The following is a 13829-nucleotide window of genomic DNA, read 5'->3' on the forward strand; positions in this document are numbered from 1 at the left end:
GAAGTGCCTCAGAGTTTACAAGCACTGCTGTGATTTCAGGGCGCTGTGTTTTAGCGGCTTCCCTGAGGTTGAGTCTGAACAGTAAAGGTGACTCAAAGCCTAGCCTATGCGTCCCGGTGGGGCATGGATGTCTGCAGCAGGTGATGTGAAAAGCCCCTGCTCTCAAACTGGAAGTGTCTGCCAGAAACGGCAGTCCCTAGTTCAAAGGTTATGCTTCTCTGGCACTTCCGTTCCACAGCCTCCAGCCGAGCCAGGCACTATGAGTTACCGCCCCGCCCACTTTTCAATCTCTTAACTACTCCCAGGTGAAAGCCTGTATTGCCTATGTCGACCACACCCCCAGTGCCGAGATCTGCTGAGTCACCCCCGGGATCCGGGAAGATCCAATCTGGTTTTAAATTTTAAAGTTGCTTAGATTTCTCTTCTGAACTGCTGTATTATGAGCAGAGAAGAGCTAACAGCCTGTGCCAGATTCTTTTATCTCAGTGGATTCTCTGATCCCAGATCCCTCCCCAGTGCGACCGGCGCAGTGTGCCACTACCCCACCGTCTGTGCTGGCCTCTCTTCTTCCTCCCCCGGGAGCTGACCTTTCCTGTTGAAACTCCAGATTCTCTTCAGCTGGTAGGTCGTGCTTCCAGTCCTTGTGGATTCTATCAGTCCAACGCTATTTCTGAGACGGATTAAATCTAGTTTGTTGTGCGGGAAGAAAGGAGCTTACACAGTCAAGTGTATCTTCTTCACCATCTTGGCTCCGCCCATAGAGTTTTCTTGACAAAAATAATTGGGTGGTTTGTAATCTCTTTCTCAATTGGATTAATATAAACAAAGTTTTAGGTAATTTGTCCAAAATCACACAGCTACTAAGTGTCTGAGGCCAAATTGGAACTCATAACTTCCTAACTCTAGGGCTCAGCACTCTATCAACTGTGCCACCTAACTACCTTGGTCACACAGCTAGTAAATATCTGAAGTCTGATTTGATAAGTCTTCTTGAAGATAAATCTTCTTGACTCCAGGCAAGACACTATCACTGTGCCACTTACCCCAAAACTCTACACATAATTAAAATAAACTAGCTTTATACAGTTAGTAAAAGTCAAAGGCAAAATTTAAAATCAGGTCTTCCTGATTCAATACTCTATCCAATATACCACCTTTTGATATATTCATTTATTTGTAAATGATATACCTGTACACTAATATATTTCACAGTTTATAAAATATATTCTTAATAGAACTTTTTTAAAAAATGAAATATGAAATGTGAAATTTTATGTAATTGCTCAAAAAGCATTTTTTCATGCACAAAAATTATTTTTTAATCTAGTCAATATGGTTCATTATTTTTGAAAATCTTAATTTAACACTTTATTATATATCAAAATGTGATAATTTGCTGAAAGTGAACAAACAAGTGTGATCACTATCACCTACTCCTCTGTATTATGTATACTTTGCATCATATGTGAGACATCAGACCATTCAAAATAATGATCATGTGAAAGCATCAGTATCTGGCTATATATTAAATATAAGTAAGGCTTAATTCTTTCCTTTTTATTTTTAAATTTTTCTTCTGGCCTTTTTAATTCTTTTTTTTCCCCTCTAAATTCAGTTAGATATGAATCACCAATCTTGTCACATCTATTGCTTTTCTATTACAATATCTGGAGAATGAATGGAAACTAGATCTTACCACTGAGAAGTGGATAACACAAGGTGTGTGGAACAACATTCGATTTATTTAAGGAAGTGATTGGCTGATAAGAATTAAAGATTAGAATGAATGATTGCTTAATAAGAATGAAGCCTTTTAGTTTTAATGCCATTATTTGAAATATAAATTTAAGAATACAGAAGTTACCATGTTGGAACCTAGCAGTAGATGTTTCTGGAGTATTTCTTTGTTATGAGTCAATCAATAAACATTTATTAAACACCAATTATATGCTAAGTACTATGCTAAATGCTTTAAAACACCCTAGGTACAAAGGCAATAACAATTATTTAGGTGACCTTTAGGTTTTCTTTTATATTCCTTCCAGCAGGTTCCTCTAAACCATTGCTGGATATCATTTTTTTTAATCAGAGAAATTTTTCAGGGACATTGTTTTCTCTTGGGCTACCTTTCTGTTTTTCTTGAATTTGGGGACTTTGCATGAAAATGCAAGAGTGTGGGGGACGGAGCCAAGATGGCGGAGAAGATACATGCAAATTTGTAAGCTCCCTTCTTCCCTCATTACCAATTAGTTAAATCAGCCTCAAAAATAACGCTGGACCCATAGAAACCACAAGGATTAGAAGCACAACTACTAGCTGAAGAGAATCTGGAGTCTATACAGAAAAGGTCAGTTCCAAGGGGAGGAAGAAGAAAGGCCAGCACAGACGGTTTGGTGCTAGCACACTGTGCTGATCGGGCTGGGGAGAACTCTGGGATCAGAGAAGCCACCGAGATAGAGGAATCTGACACAGGATGTTAGCTCTTCTCTGCTTATAAAACAGCAGTTCAGAAGAGAAATTAAGCCACTTTAAAATATAAGGCTAGATCCTAGAACCACCCCAATCTGGAAGTGACCTAACAGATCTCAGCTGTGAAGCCACCTTCTGCTGTCCAGGGCTTCACCTTGGGATAATTAATAGCCTGAACAGCAGGGACACAGCCCAAGGCAACATCTAATCCACATAGCACCAGGCTTAGCCTGAGGCCATGGAACTCAAACAGCCACAGAATTCCCAGAGAAGCTGAACTCTCAGAGAAGCAGAAACCTTTAAAGTAGGGACCGCTGTTTCCGGGCAGACACTTCCACTTTGAGCACAGAAGCTTTTCACATCAGCTGCTGATATCCACGCCCCATGGGACGCATTGGCGGGGCTTGGTGTCGCTTTTACGTTCAGTCTTAAACCTCAGGGAAGTCACTAGGATAAACAGCAGGGTCCTTCACTGGGCAACCCTCACAGCCAAGGCATATCACCTCTGAGGCATTTCCAGGGAGGGGGAGGGGAACTCTCTCACAGAGCTCTCTCTTAGCTCAGGCACAGGAGCCACTGCATCCATTTAGTCTGGGAGGAAACTGATAAATAAATAAACAAACAAACAAACAAACAAACAAATAAATAAATAAATAAACAAATAAATAAATAAACTTCTTACCCCAAAGGCAGACCCCAAAAGATTTTTAACAGTGAGTAAAAAGCTGAAGAGAAAGATTGATTACTACTTGACAGAGAAAGAGCAGGTATCCAATCCCTAGGAAGTTAACAGCAGAGAGTCAGCAGATAACACTCTAAAGGGGAATGATACCTGCCTCCCATCACATAACTCTCTCCTAGAAGAGGCTATTAAAAAGTTAAGAGAGTTTGAAGAAAAATGGAAAAAGGAAAGAGAAGCTATGATAGAGAAGAACAATGTCCTGAATTTGAGTTGGAAAAAATAAAGAATTCACAGGAGATGCAGGGAAACAAAATTTGTAAATTAGAAAAGGTTAAAAAATCACAGGAAAGTAGGATTTCTGAATTGGAAAAGATAAAAAAGTCTCAAGAAAGAAGGATTTCTGAATTGGAAAAATAAAATAACTCTAAAAAAATTAGGGAAATGGAAAAAAATTCAATAGAGTAAAATAATTCATTTAAAAACTCAATTGGACATATACAAAAAGAAGTAAAAATGTGAATAAAGAAAATATCTCATTAAAAGTCAGGACAGAACAAATAGAAATGAATGATTCATTGAGAACCCAAGAATCAGTCAAAGAAAACAAAACAAAAAAAAAAAAAAAAAAGCTGGAGAATTACATCAAATACTTACTGGGAAAATCTATAGACCTGGAAAATAGATCTAGGAGAGATAAACTGAGGATCATTGGACTTCCTGAAAACTATGACCAAAAAAAGAGCCTAGATTCTATTTTACAGGAAATCATCAAGAGAACTGTCCAGAGATAATAGAAACAGAAGGGAAAATAGGCGTCGAAAGAATTCACCAAACTCCTTCTGAAAAAGACCATAAAAAAAGAACTCCACGGAACATGGTGGCTAAGCTTCAGAAGTACCAAATAAAAGAAAAAAAATATTGCAAAGGAGCTAGAAAAAAATTTAAATATCAAAGTGCCACAATAAGGGTCACTCAAGATCTGGCTGCCTCCACATTAAAAGATTGCATGGCTTGGAACCTGATATTCTGAAAAACAAAAGATCAAGGATTGCAACCAAGAATAAACTACCCAGCTAAGTTTAGCATTTTCTTCCATGGAAGAAGACGGACCTTTAATGAAACATAGGAATTCCATTTGTTTCTAAGAAAAAAACCAGACTTAAAAAAAAAAATATTGATCTACATCCACAAGACTAAAGAGAAACAGACAAAGGAAAAAAGCACTGTAAATAAGAACTGTATTTCTGTTGTGGATATATAGAAAGTCCACATGGATAATTTGATTTTATTGATATAAAAAAGGGGGAGTAGTAAAGGGAAAGGGGTAGTATCAGAAAAATGGAAAGGAGTGATAAAAAGAGGCAAACTACATCCCAGGAAGAGGCATAGAAAATATACCACATCTGAGGGAATTTAGAGAGGGGGAGAAACATTGTGTGAATCTTACTCTCATCAGAGTAGGCTCACAGAGTAAATAATTGACATATTTGTTTTTCAGAGAATTCTCTCTCAACTCATTAAAAGGGGGGAGAGGAAAAGGGAAGAGGAAAAGGGGAATAAGGGAAGGGACTTGGAAGGAGATGGGAGGGATACAAAAAAGGGAGGGCTGCGCGTCAAAAGTGGGGTCTATAAATTAAATATTGGGGAAGGGGTTCAGGGGGGGTCAAGGGAAAAAAAGCATAATCTGGGGATAATATGATGGCAGTAAATACAGAATTAGTAATTTTAACTGTGAATGGGATGAACTCTCCCATCAAATAGAGACGAATAGCTGACTAGATCAAAAGTCAGAACCCTACAATATGTTGTTTACAGGAAACACACTTAAAGCAGGGAGATACATACAGAGTAAAGGTTTGAGCAGAATCTATTATGCTTCAGATAAAGCCAAAAAAGCAGGGGTAGCCATCCTTATCTCAGATCAAGCAAAAGCAGAAGTTGATCTAATTAAAAGAGATAAGGAAGGAAACTATATCCTGCTAAAAGTAGCATAAACAATGAAGCCATATCAATACTAAACATATATGCACCAAGTGGTATAGCATCTAACTTTCTAAAGGAAAAGTTAAGAGAGTTGCAAGAAGAAATAGACTGTAAACCTATATTAGTGGGAGATCTCAACCTTGCACTCTCAGATTTAGACAAATCAAACTACAAAACAAACAAGAAAGAAATTAAAAAATAAATAGACCATTAGAAAAACTAGGTTTGATAGACCTTTGGAAAAAACTGAATGGTGATAGAAAGGAATATAATTTCTTCTCAGCAGTTCATGGAACCTGTACAAAAATTGACCATATATTAGGACATAAAGATCTCAAAATTAAATGCAGGAAGCGAGAAATAATAAATGCCTTCTTCTCAGATCACAATGCAATAAAAACTACATTCAGTAAATAGTTAGGGGTAAATAGACCAAAAAGTAATTGGAAACTGAATAATCTCATCTTAAAGAATGACTGGGTGAAACAGCAAATAATAGAAACAATTAATAATTTCAGCCAAGATAATGAAAATGATGAGACATCGTACCAAAATCTGTGGGATGCAGCTAAAGCAGTAATATGGGGAAATTTTATATTTTTAGAGGCTTATTTGAACAAAATAGAGAAAGAGAAGATTAATGAATTGGGCCTGCAAATTAAAAAGCTAGGAAAAAAAAAACAAATTAAAAACCCCCAACCAAAAATCAAACTTTAAATACAAAAAGTAAAAGGAGAAGTCAATAATATTGAAAGTAAAAAAAAAAAACAAAAAAAAAAGTATTGAATTAATAAATAAAACCAAGAGTTGGTTTTATGAAAAAGCCAATAAAATAGATAAACCTTTGGTAAATTTGATCAGAAAAAAGAAAGAGGAAAATCAAATTGTTAGTCTTACAAATGAAAAGGGGGATCTTTCCACCAATGAAGAGAAATTAGAGAAATAATAAGGAGTTACTTTGCCCAACTTTATGCCAATAAATTTGATAACTTAAGTGAAATAAATGACTTCCTCCAAAAATATATGCTTCCTAGATTAACAGAGGACGAGATAAATTGCTTAAATAGTCACATTTCAGAAAAAGAAATAGAACAAGCTATTAATCAACTCCCCAGGAAAAAATACCCTGGACCAGATGGATTTACATGTGAATTCTACCAAACATTTAAAGAACTAGCCCCAATGTCATATAAACTATTTGAAAAAATTGGCGATAAAGGATTCCTGCCAAACTCCTTTTATGACACAGACATAGTACTGATACCTAAACCAGGTAGATCGAAAACTGAGATAGAAAACTATAGATGAATTTCCTTAATGAATATTGATGCTAAAATCTTAAATAAGATATTAGCAAAACAACTTCAGAAAATCATCTCCAGGATAATACCCTATGATCAAGTAGGATTTATACCAGGAATGCAGTCCTGGTTTAATATTAGGAAAACTATTAGTATAATAATTAGTATTATATATATGTATATGTATACACATATATAAAATTATAATTAATATTAGTATTAATAATCAAATTAATAAAAACCATACAATCATCTCAATAGATGCAGACAAAGCAGTTGATAAAATCCAACATCCATTCCTACTAAAAACTATTGAGAGTATAGGAATAAATGGACTATTACTTAGAATAATCAGGAGCATATATTTATGACTCTCAGTAAGCATAATATGCAATGGAAATAAACTGGAACCTTTCCCAGTAAGATCAGGAGTATAACAAGGTTGCCCACTGTCACCATTACTATTCAATATTGTATTAGAAATGTTAGCCTCAGCAATAAGAGCCGAGAAAGAGATTAAAGGAATAAGAGTAGGTAATGAGGAAATCAAACTGTCACTCTTTGCAGATGATATGATGGTATACTTAGAGAACCCCAGAGATTCTAATAAAAAATTATTATAAATAATTTACAACTTTAGCAAAGTTTCTGGATACAAAATAAATCCACAGAAATACTCAGCATTTTTATACAACACCAACAAAATGCAACAGTAAGAGATACAAAGAGAAATTCCATTCCAAACAAATGTTGAGAGTATAAAATATTTGGGAATCCATCTACCAAAGAAAAGTCAGGAATTATATGAGCAAAATTAAGAAACACTTGCCACAAAAATAAAGTCATATTTAAATAATTGTAAAGATATTAATTGCTCTTGTATAGGCTGAGTGAATATAACAAAGATGACAATAGTCCCCAAACTAATCTATTTATTTAGTGCTATACCAATCAGACTCCCAAGAAACTATTTTAGTGACCTAGAAAAAATAACAACGAAGTTCAAATGGAAAAATAAAAGGTGGAGAATTTCAAGGGAATTAATGAAAAAAAAGTCAGATAAAGGTGGTCTAGGTATACCTGATCTAAAGCTATATTATATAGCAGCAATCACCAAAACCATTTGGTATTGGCTAAGAAATAGACCGGTCAAGCAGTGGAACAGATTAAGTACAAAGGACAAAAAAAAGAGTACAACCATAGCAATCTAGTGTTTGATAAACCGGAAGATACCAACATTAGCGATAAAAATTCATCATTTGAAAAAAACTGTTGGGAAAACTGGAAATTAGTATGCCAGAAATAAGATATGGATCCACACTTAACACCATATACCAAGATAAGATCAAAATGGGTTCCTGATTTAGGTATAAAGAATGAGATCATAAATAGTTTTGAGTAACTGAGGATAGTCTACTTCTCAGACATGTGGAGAAGCAAGGAATTTATGACCAGAGGAGAAATAGAGATCAGTATTGATCACAAAATAGAAGATTTTGATTACATCAAACTAAAAAGTTTCTATACAAACAATGCTAATACAAACAAGATTAGAAGGGAAGTAACAAATTGGGAAAATATTTTTACAGTTAAAGGTTCTGATAAAGGTCTCATTTCCAAAATATATAGAGAATTGACCCTAATTTATAAGAAATCAAACAATTCTCCAATTGATAAATGGTCAAAGATATGAACAGATAATTCTCAGATAATGAAAGTGAAACTATATCCACTCATATGAAAGAGTGTTCCAAATCACTACTGATCAGAAAAATGCAAATTAAGACAACTCTGAGATATCACTACACACCTGTCCGATCCGCTAAGATGACAGGAACAATTAATAATGAAGCCTGAAGGGGATGTGGGAAAACTGAGACACTAATACGTTGGTGGAGTTGTGAAAGAATCGGGCCATTTTGGAGATCAATCTGGAACTATGCCCCAAAATTTATCAAACTGCATACCCTTTGTTACAGCACTGCTACTACTGGGCTTATATCCCAAAGAAATACTAAAGGGGGGAAAGGGACCTGTATGTGCCAAAATGTTTGTAGCAGCTCTTTTCATAGTGGCTAGAAAGTGGAAGATGAATGGATGTACATCAATTGGAAAATGGTTGGGTAAATTATGGTATATGAAGGCTATGGAATATTATTGCTCTGTAGGAAATGACCAGCAGGATGAATTCAGAAACGCTTGGAGAGACTTGCATGAACTGATGCTGAGTGAAATGAGCAGAACCAGAAGATCACTATACACTTCAACAACAATACTGCATGAAGATATATTCTGATGGAAGTGGATATCTTCAACATAAAGAGGATCCAACTCACTTCTAGCTGATCAGTGATGGACAGAAACAACTACACCCAGAGAGGGAACACTGGGAAGTGAATGTAAAATATTAACACTACTGTCTAACTACCCAGGTTACTTATACCTTTGGAATCCAATACTTAACATGCAACAAGAAAATTGGATTTACACACATATATTATATCTAAGTTATACTGTAATACATGTAAAATGTATGAGATTGCCTGTCATCTATGGGAAGGAGTAGAGGAAGGGAGGGGAAAATCTGGAAAACTGAATACAAGGGATAATGGTATAAAAAATTACTCATACCTATATACTGTCAAAAATGTATAATTATAAAATTAATAAAAATAAAATAAAAAATAAAAAAAGAAATGTGAGAGTGTTTATTGTCTTTTACAGGAGCATATAAATTTAGCAGCAAATCTAATTATTCATTCAAATGGTTCAGCATTGGAATGAGTAATCCAAATTTGTGAATTTCTAAAGACTTAGAAGAGTATCTTTGATCTCTGCATACTGTATGGCTGGCTACTTTAAAGATCATATCAGAGCTGAGGCTTAAGCTCTACTTTAATCTGTTTACTCAGGCTCTTTACATCTATTTTTGTATTTTCTTCTGTGGGAGCTCTAGAGATAATATTTTGAACTAATTCAGCAGCTATAGTTAGCCAGGATGATAGAGATTAAAGAGGATTAGAGCACTGATTCAGGATCCATGTCAAAAATCTGTGAAATATGCTTAACATGTGAAGCTCGAGTATTATACTGTTTTTCCCCTTCTTCATAACAAAACTATGAAAAGTAACCTACAGGATCCAGAAATCTGTCAGCCTCTGTGGTATTCCTCTTTAATTTCTGCTTTTTTTCCGTATCCCTTGTGCATTCCAATTAGAGATAATGTTTTGATTTTAATTTCCCCATATTTAAGTTCCCAATGTCCTATCATTGTTTAAATTTAAAGCTATTATTATGGGGTCTAGATTTTGGGGTTCCCAGTAAGGCAATCAAAGATGTGGTTAAGGTTCCTGATGGTCAAGTAGTTAAATGATGAGGTTAGTGGCAAGTTAGGGGTTCAGGGAAACAAATGAAGAGGTTTGGCTCCTCTAGATTCCCATAGGATTCGGCTCAGGGTAGGGAGTTGTGGGAACCCCCTTTTGTCGGTGCAGAGTTCCTTTGTGAAGGAATTTACAAACCTAAAAAACTAGAATGGTAAAAGAAGTTTATTATCGGCATTGGGAAGTCAGCCTTTGCTATGTATGAACAGTACAATGAGAATTGAACTAGATCCAAAGTGCTTTTAAACTCTCCTTGGTGGCAAGGTCCTGACAGAGAGACATAAAGTCTTGTTAGGGAAATAGATGAGAAAAAAAAAGAGAGGGTAATGCTGAAAGAGAATATCATTTCAGCGGGCAGAAGTTGCTGCTATGCCAGAAAGAGGGACGTTTCTTGGCATGTTAGATCCTCTCCAAGGACTGAGCTCCAAATTGGCTCATTTTATAATAGAAGCCTAGACTAGCAGCTCTTGATGGGGACTGGGTGTAGTATGAGCTGGAATCAGAGAAAATCTTGGAATTGAATAAATCTAATCTCCAGCTCTGGATTCAACTAGCCTCACTTAGATAACAGAATGAAGCTGTTTATCCTGTTTCTCTTGAGTGAGGTCTTTCACAGAGGCAGGGTCCAAGGATAATCTCTCCTTCAAGGAGCTTCTCAAGTGCTTTACCTCATGACTCACCCCAAAGTCAGAAAGAGAGAAAGAGAGTTTCAGGGCTCACCTTGTCAATTACACATTATACCTTCTACAACCCCCCCCCCCCAGCCAAATGGTCTCTTTGCTGTTTCTCATACACAATACTTTTATCATTCATTAATTCCCTTATCAACTCCACTATCCCACTCTCCACAATGGCTCTACCAAACCTTTTCATTCCACCTCAATTATCTCAGTTGAAATTCTTGATTCATATTTATAGATAAAAATTAGGTCATTTAAGTTTCTACTTATTTTCCTTATTTTTTTATTCAGATGCCTTCTGCAACTACCCCTTCCTTTATCCCTCCAGTCTTCCTAATCTAGATCTTGAAGATAGAATGATGCTGGAGACTGCACAATTTTTCCTCACTTAAATCCAACTTATTGCAAGTCATGACATCTCTTTTTAATGTCATAGTCCTCTTCAAGAATGAAGGACAAACAACAACAACAATAAATCGTATACCAATATTATTGGTATTACTTCTTACCAAGTCTAATCCTTCCAAATGAACAAGCAACCTCATTACAACCTATATCCTTCAAAAGATTTTTTCCCTCTGCTATTCCCCATTATATCATTTACTTCATTCTCTATCTACTGGTTACTCATATTGCCATATACTTATATACCCCTGTCTCTCCCTTCCTTGAAAAACCTTCACTTGATCTTTAAATCCCTGATAGCTATTATAATGCCAAAGAAACTAAGCAAGATAGAGATTAGAGAGTATTCAATACCAAATTGATTAAATGGAGAGATTTACTGGGACCAATGGATCCATGGTTGGTCCCAGGGCTGAAGGAGACTGTCGTCTCAAAGAATCCAGCCCTGAATTTTGGATACAGCATTCTTTTATAGGTTAACAATAACAATGGCATATTGGGGGAGGTACCTGGATGGGGCTGACCTAATGGGGGGAGGCATCTAGGATGACATAATGGGAGGTACTGGAGAGGCTCCCGAAAAAATGAATAAATACCTTTGTCCCATTAAACATTAGGAGGGAATAAGTATAGCCTAAGTTCTAAGATATAAGACTTTTATCCTAACATTAAAAGGGAATGGTTATAACCTGAGGCAGAGTAACTGAATAGAACAATTGGGAAACTGGGTCAGGATATTAAAAGAGAACTGTGGCACAACACTATCATTTTATATTTCTCCCACTCTTTGTGACTAAACTCAGTAAGAAAACCATTCACAACAGATGTCTCCATTTCCATTGGTCTCACTTTCTTTATTACTTTCTGCTGAGAAATAATAATGATGATAATGATGGTAGTAGGATCTTAAGTATAAAGTGAATAGGAGGGGGAAATCCTTAGCTTTACTTTAGTTCCATTTGTTAACTTGGTAGAAACAAATTAGAAAAAATCCTCCAGTCATATGGATTGAAAACAGGCATAAGGGGGCAGCTAGGTGGCGCAGTGGATAGAGCACCAGCCCTGAATTCAGGAGAACTGGAGTTCAAATATGGTCTCAGACACTTAGCACTTCCTAGCTGTGTGACCCTGGGCAAGTCACTTAACCCCAGCCTCGGGGGGGGGGGGGAAGAAAGAAAAAAAGAAAAAAAAAGAAAATAGGCATAATTGGGGCAGGCTATTAGAACTTTCCCATCATATTTCACTGAGATACAATTTTCAAGCACCTGAATAATTGATTTTACTAGAGTTTTGGTTTGGTTTGGTTTGGTTTGGTTTTGACCTAGGCCTGTGATTTTATCCATGTGAGTAAACTTTCTGCTATGGAAACTCCTTTTCTTCATTCAGATCATCAACTCATCTGTGATTTATATTATTTCAGAATTTCCTAGGACTTTGGTAGATTAGGTGGTGAGGCACTTTGAAATACATCTAGTATATGTTAGAAATGAGACTTGAAGTAGAGTTCAAGTCTTCTTGATTCCAGGCTGGCATTCTGTACTCTATGCACATAGTCTCACTTTCTCATAGGATAACACAAGTAAACAATTTGTTGGATCTATTATGGTTAGTTACTCTATGTCAGGCTCAGTTCAGTAGGGAATCATGAATTGATTCCTCCCATTCCCATATCTGTAATGGGAAAGTGATAAACAAAAAATATCCCTGAGCTTGGCTTCAATGGTCTGTACCTAGTGTTGACCAGATTTTCACAACATAATTCCCTGAGCTATGACTTGGTGGTGGTGAGGCTTTGTGGGTTAGGAGGCATTATTGCCAAGAATTGAATTCTGATTTAATTTCTCATCAGGAACATCTGAGAGAGTTTTATTGTCATTTTCTTTAACACACAATATCTATCAAACTCATGTAATAGGCTTCTTCGTATAGGCAGACAATGATGGTTTCTCTATCTATTATTCTTTTGATTTGATATATTTCTAAACCTGGGGACAGCCAATGGGTTGACATTATGACCACAAATTTTCTGGGCCTTTGTGAATCCATAATTCATTAATTGGGATATCCTCTCCAACAGTGCAGATTGCAACTCATGAATAGATATTTATAGATGGATGTTTATTATAGCTTGTCCTATGCATTTAGCTCTCTGGCATCTCTTATTTTCTGCCTACAATACCAGCCTCCCTTCATTTTTTGATTTTTTTTTTTTACTTCTTGAGCATCTTCTATTATGATATTTCTTATATTTAAGTCAGAATAGTAATATGCTGCCAATTACTTTTGCCTACCATGCCCTTTGGAAAACTTTCATTGCCTGTTGTGAAAATTCACTTTAGAAAACCTAATTAACAAACAACAACAACAACAAAGCATATAAAGCTATGTGGTTGGGAATAACATATAAACAATAGATGGAATATTGGACTTAATTCCAAGAAGAATACAGTTTGAAACCTGTCTCAGAATCTTACTAACTATATTACATTAAGCAAGTTATATAGTCTCTGACTCTGTTTCCTTATCAGTAAAATGAGAGTTGCATTAGGTCTAAGGTGCTTTTAAACTCTAGATCTCTGATCTTGTGAAGATGCTGGGAATATATGTGAAGCTAAAATGAGGTAATATTTGGAAAAAATTATTTTTCCCACTCAACCTGTTTTCTCATTTGCAAAATGGAGATACAATAAAATTTCCCTCATAGGGATATATATATATATATATATATATATATATATATATAATGCTTTGGCAAAGCTACAGGCATGAGCTGAGTAGTCAGACTACTTAGACAAGATGATTACACAGTATTCCTACAAAATGCCAACTTGAACAGATGAGGCTTAAGTGGTAGATAAATTCTACAAATGAGCAGCGAAGCCACATGTACCTAGAAGCCCTGCTGATGCTAATATCACTTTTTGGACAC

At 35.9% G+C, this 13829-nt stretch overlaps 1 protein-coding gene across 4 annotated transcripts in view; it reads left to right on the top strand.

Annotated features, from left to right (window-relative positions):
* The window catches only part of EPHA3 (EPH receptor A3), a 573903-nt gene that overhangs the window by 556414 nt on the left and 3660 nt on the right, over window positions 1–13829 (top strand). The window lies entirely within an intron of this gene.

Source organism: Sminthopsis crassicaudata, chromosome 3 (assembly GCF_048593235.1).
Source record: "Sminthopsis crassicaudata isolate SCR6 chromosome 3, ASM4859323v1, whole genome shotgun sequence".
NCBI lineage: Eukaryota > Metazoa > Chordata > Mammalia > Dasyuromorphia > Dasyuridae > Sminthopsis > Sminthopsis crassicaudata.